The sequence below is a fragment of the Plectrocnemia conspersa genome, unplaced genomic scaffold (genome assembly GCF_051122295.1).
Source record: "Plectrocnemia conspersa isolate PC_06_02 unplaced genomic scaffold, ASM5112229v1 ptg000012l, whole genome shotgun sequence".
NCBI classification, from domain to species: Eukaryota; Metazoa; Arthropoda; class Insecta; order Trichoptera; family Polycentropodidae; genus Plectrocnemia; species Plectrocnemia conspersa.
Window position 1 is genome coordinate 16,667,424 of NW_028277176.1, and position 6,000 is coordinate 16,673,423.

The 6,000-nt window shown below is 26.9% G+C and overlaps 1 protein-coding gene across 5 annotated transcripts in view; it reads right to left on the minus strand.

The window, feature by feature from the left end:
• Positions 1-3,935, minus strand: part of LOC148228414 (5-hydroxytryptamine receptor 1-like) — a 149,610-nt gene extending 145,675 nt beyond the window's left edge. For all 5 annotated transcript variants that reach the window (XM_088200110.1, XM_088200111.1, XM_088200109.1 and 2 more), the window contains exon 1: positions 3,644-3,935. The gene's annotated coding sequence lies outside the window, so the exon portion shown is untranslated. The remainder of the gene's footprint in view (positions 1-3,643) is intronic.
• Between the last annotated feature and the right edge of the window lie 2,065 nt (positions 3,936-6,000).

Here is a 6,000-nt window from a genome sequence, read left to right on the forward strand (position 1 = left end):
GATGACGAAATGTGAAAAACAACTTTATACCAGTCGCAATATTATCAGGTTCCATTAAATTGTATGAAATAATTATTCATAGATACGTCTTTAATAATTTTCGGCAAGTTTTGTTGGACCAACAGCACGGGTTTTGTCCCGTTCGTTCCACTGTTACTGTCTTTTAATAAAACAGTGACAAAGTTTTTTGATACGGGAATTAAAGTAAACGTTGTATATAAGGATTTTGATAAGGCCTTCGACAAGATTTGTCATGGGTTATTATTCAAAAAATTGTCGGACCTCGGTTGCTCGAATGATTTAACTCGGTTGTTCTCAAGATATTTGAGCGATCGTAGCGGCCGATTGTCGAAAAAGTATTTAACCCCTTCGGGTTCTTCAAGTGTCGAGCCTGGGCCTTCCTTTATTTATTAATGAAGTAAATACGAATTTAGGTTTTCTGCTGTATACAGATGATTTAAAATTACTTAAATGCATTCGTCTGCCATTTAGTGTCAGAAAATGTCATATTGCGCCATTTTCTCGATCCCGTTTTCCGTCAGATTATTTCTACGACCTAGGTAAACTTCTACTCTCACAGCATTCTTAAATCGGGATTTATAATTTGGAACTAATTACTTCGATAAATTGTGGAAAAGATTATTTAGATACCATTATAAAAATATATCTGTTTTTATATTTAAGCTCCTTTCTTTTAGGAACATTGGGATACGACTCGCTAAGTTCTAAAACTATGAGTGCTATTGACAATCTAACTATTCACGAGGAATTTTAATTTTAGGTTCAGGAACGTAAAAAAAATCCTTAATACACTGGCATTACACATAGATCTGTTTAATGTCAGCTACGAGGAGCTGTTCCAGTTCGTATCTTTTAATTTTGATATTTTATTTTATTTTATTTTAATATTTGTAATATAATATTTAATATTAACATTGATCTGTTTAATTTCAGCTGCAAGGATATGGTCCGGGTCGTATAATTTAATTTTAATATTTTATGATTTTTTCTTTCTCGCAATGTATTTTTTTGGTGTTGTTTTTTATTCTACTTGATTTGTTTTGTGAACATATTTTTTGTATAATAATAATACTTTAAACCTTTTTGATAAAAAAGAGTATTATTATTATACAATTTCCACGCAAAATTGACGTACAGAAAGTTGTCGGTTTTACTAAGTTGTTATATACAAAGACTTTTATTTTGCTATAATTAAAACATATTAATTAATATTATAAAAGTTGTAATTAACATAAGAAATACTCTTAGATGTATTTAAAGTGAAATGAATTACAAGTGAAATATTACATTTTTATAGTTCCAATATGACATTATAAATTAATTTAATAATTATATTAATGTTTTTTTTATTTAAATTATAAATTCTGAAAAAAAAATTTTTTAAGAAAAATGCATATATAAAACTTTAAGCTGATTAAATGTAATATTTGTACTATATTTAATATATTTTGAAATATTAAATACTTCATATAATATTAAGTTCCAATAATCGCAAATATGTTCTTCGTATTACAACTCAACATATCCTAAAATATACCATTTAATTTAATATATTACATTAACCATCTTTTATATTCACAGAAATCAGATTTCTGTAATCAATTTAATTTAAGGAAAGGAAAATATATTTTTATTTAATGTCTGCCACATTAAATAACGTATATTCGACTATAAAATTTTGGACAAAATTACATATAGTAAGAACTTTGTTCAGATCGCAATAAAAATCTACACTTAAAGTAAAATCAATAGATTTTAACAACTATTATCATCTTCTGTTTATTTATACAGTATATTTGTTTAATGCAATATACACAGATTGAGTGGTTGTTAATGAAACAGACAAAGGTAATAATTTAGGCGAACAATGATTTATGATGAGTAAACTATTCATGTTATTTTCTTCATTAAAAACCACCGTCTAAAAATATTTGACATTTTAATATAAAATATTTCAACACGGCTGTTATCATAGTTTAGTTATAAATAACCGCGATAATAAGTATGAGAGTCGATACTTTTGACCCTTGTTTGTTGGCGTCTAAAGTGATATCATCAATGATATTTTTTACGGTTGATAAATGATTTTTATGCGGTTGCTCGTGCGGTTTTCTTTGTGTTTTTACTTTTCCAATATATTTGAGTGAGCGTAAAACTAAAACAAAGCAAATTATGTAGTGTTCTCTAATATAAACCGACTGTATTAGTTTTGACTTGAGTTTGTCGAATGCAAATAAACAAAGTGAGAAGCAGATGAAAAGCTTTGCAAAACATTTTTACTCGCTTAAAATAATATTATAATAAATGTGTATTTTTACATTGCCGAATAATAATAATATTATTTAAAATGTTTATTATTATTAAGCCATTATAAGTTTCGTGATTTATATAGTGAATTTATAAAAGATATCAAATTTATTAATATCTCATGCGTTTCACACAATACAAACATTGTGTTTAAAACTGAAATTCTGATAAGATATACAAATATCGGAAACAAGTTCTAGAAACAGTTCTAATCTGCTAGAAACGAATATGTAGCGCTTTCTACGTTTTATTGTTTGCTTAGACTGTTGTTAACGTTTCGTAAAACAAAGAGATTTTATTTATAATTTAACTGTGATTTTTATACATTTACTTTTATATAGTATTAAATATATTATATAAATAATATAGTATAATAAACGATGTTCGTATATTTGCGATAGTCTTCGATATTGAAGTTTGCATAAATTGATTGAATGGTTATACCTTTCCGACTATCGTGTTTCAGAAATTGAAAATCAAATAACTTGAACAAATAAATAATAGGTCAAATGAAGAATATTTTTGTAGAATGGCAAGATAAATTATATTAAAAGAATTTAGACTTGTTTAGATAAAAATTACTTATACAAATGCTTAAAAATATTATTTCTAAATCTAAATCCAAATACAAACTTGCTGATGTGTATGAATATTTTAATTACTGATTTGCAATAATATTATGATTATTTGCTTATCTTGAACCATATTGTACTATTATAATTATTATAATTGCATAGTCATTATGGACAATTATGACATTGGCAATTACTATTGCATTTTTTATTTCAACACAAAAATTATATTTATTTATTATATATCGATAGAAAAATAGATGTGGTACATTTTTAATTATAGTGGATTTAGGCGTAGATCTCATTTGTTATTTAGAAATAGCATATACTCTTATATTTATATATTATATATTATAATAATTAAGAGATATGTGAGTATCAATATGTGATTGTTCAGATGATTTAAAATATTATTTATTGTATTTTTTATTATAAACTTTTTCGGTTCATAAAAAACTTCGAGCACAATTGGAAGGAAATTTATTTGCTTATTATTCTAAACATTTTTTTCTTATTTCTTATGATGGACCTTTGCATTGCAACAAATTAAAATCTGATTTTACAATGTCTTAGAAAGATTTTACTGTTAATATTAAAATATACAAAAATATTTTATAATGTATACTGTATTTAAGTACGTGTGAAAAATTAAGTTGGGTAAAGTTGAAAATTATGTTTGCGTATTATTATTATAAATTGTATTATACACAGGTAAAGATATTAAAAATATTACAATATATCACCTGTAATCATCACGCATTTAAAACTACCACTTTCCTTCGTCCGGAAGTATGGTTAGCCTCAGATTTAATTGTGTTTTTGAAAAATCCACTGCTGTTAACACATTAGAACCGGTGAAAAGTACACGCTCCAAACATATTTATATTATTAACTATGTTTATTCATATGTGTTCGTACGCGAATGTCCGTTGTTGAGCAAGTACATATAGACACAGTACACATACATTCATATTAAATGTTATATCACGACCGTAATGACGAACGTCCGCTCGGCTCTGGCGCCGAACGAAGACTGGAGCTTGCTTGGAAGAGGCACAGCACACATTCATAGCATAGTGTTAAAACTCAATGCTGTCGAAAAAATGAGACATTCTTTCAAAAGTCATTTTTTTGTGGCAAACGATCACTTTGTAATATGCGAAATTGAAAAACGGCGCTCCTTAAACTTTTTCACTTAGCCAAATGCTTCTGTTCCTTCTGGAGTTTTCCCCCGAACGCCGCGTTGAACTAACCTTTGCATAATGACGTTTTGATTCTGAACAAGTTTTCCCAGTCGGATTTACATTCAAATAATGTAAAAAAGTCTAATAACTATTACGTTACTAGTGTATTAAAATATAAATTTAATTTAGATTAAAATTGTTTAAGCTTCTGGGGAAAATAAACTTTTACATTGTGTATCGTAGAAGTGGAAAAACTTTTAGGCCCAGCGGGCGACTTACTAATGAAATTAGTGATATCGGAAGCTTCAAATTTTACTCCCGTCTAAAATTATATTAAACAGTTAATTTTCAGTATATTTTTATTCTATATAAATCATGGATATTATATTTTAAGCCATGGTTTCCCAAACTATGTGCTCCGCGGAGCCTAAATTGATATTTCACAAAAATTTGGAGTAAATTAAAAAAAATGTTAGTGTGGCTAATACATAAAAATTATTCATAAATCTGATAAAACAGCTTGAAACTAATTTATTGCGTTAAAATAGGATTGAGTGTATACTTTTGGAAATATAAATGATTTAAATAAACTTTACATAAAAATGAATCGATTTTCTTGTACATTAATTTAGTCTGGTTGCTTACAATGCAGATTTTTTCCATTTTGACAACAAAAAAAAATATTACAGAATTTACATATTATTCAAAAACTACCCATGGATCTTTGGTTGAAAACAGGAAATTTGACGAAAGAAAGGCCAAATACTTCTACTGATACGTCTATCATCGAAGAAGAAAATAATCCAAAAACTGAGAATACAACTGATCAATATTATGCCTGATATAAACAAAATTGTAATTTAAGAACCCAAAATCATCAGAGTCATTAGAAGTTTTATTTATTTGAATTTTTATGTTTATTAAATAAATGATATTTCTTTTTTTAACATTTTTTATTTTTATTTATATTTTTATGAAAGTGTTCCGCTAAAGTTTTCGGATTTACAAAGTGTTCCGTCGCTGAAAAAGTTTGGGAAGCCCTGTTTTAAGCAATAAATTGTCAAAAACCACGCAATATAAATTAAAATCTATTTAACCTTTTTATGCACAAATACATATTTAAATTAAATAAATTAGGACCATCGAGAACTAACAAGTTACTTCAATGTATCATGATGGTATAAAATGTATTATTACAATACACAGTAATAAAACGAAAAAATCATAAAATAATAAAATAAATTATACGAACCAGACCAACTCCTCGTAGCTGACATTAAATAGTTCAATGTGCAATGCTAGTGGGCATTAAAAGAGGACGCGTTCGTAATTGTCAAAGATGTTCTGGAATCCAATATGAAATTCCTCAAAAATAGTTTGATTGTCGACAACACTCTAGACGTTTGAACAAATACTTAGCAACATACCATTGGTAACGAATTGTATTAGTTTTATTGAATGCCTGTTTCAAAATCGAACTTGTATTATCACCGTTATTAAAAGTCAAACTTAATTTATTACGAATAATGTGTAACCACTAAAAATATATATAATCAAGTATTTTCAATTTTACAAATCGAAATTCTTATGCCAATAGTTAAATAACATATTTTTTTAAGACATTTGGACAATCTATTTGATTAAAAAATATTTTAACAAAAAACAAAAATAGAAGACATTTGACAGTGATCAGTTTTCTATTTTCTGGTTATTACGATTTTTCTTGAAGAAGTGTTTGGTTAAATGATACTTAGCAAACTCACTGATTCCATTTTTTGTATTTTCTTAAATATATAAATTGCACCCCCACTATGGCAGCATTTTCGTGTTTATGCCTTTCAACTATTACGAGTACAAAAATGATTTTTTTAATGATAAAGTGTAAGGTCTTTAGAAGCGCAGAGTTCGATGCAAAT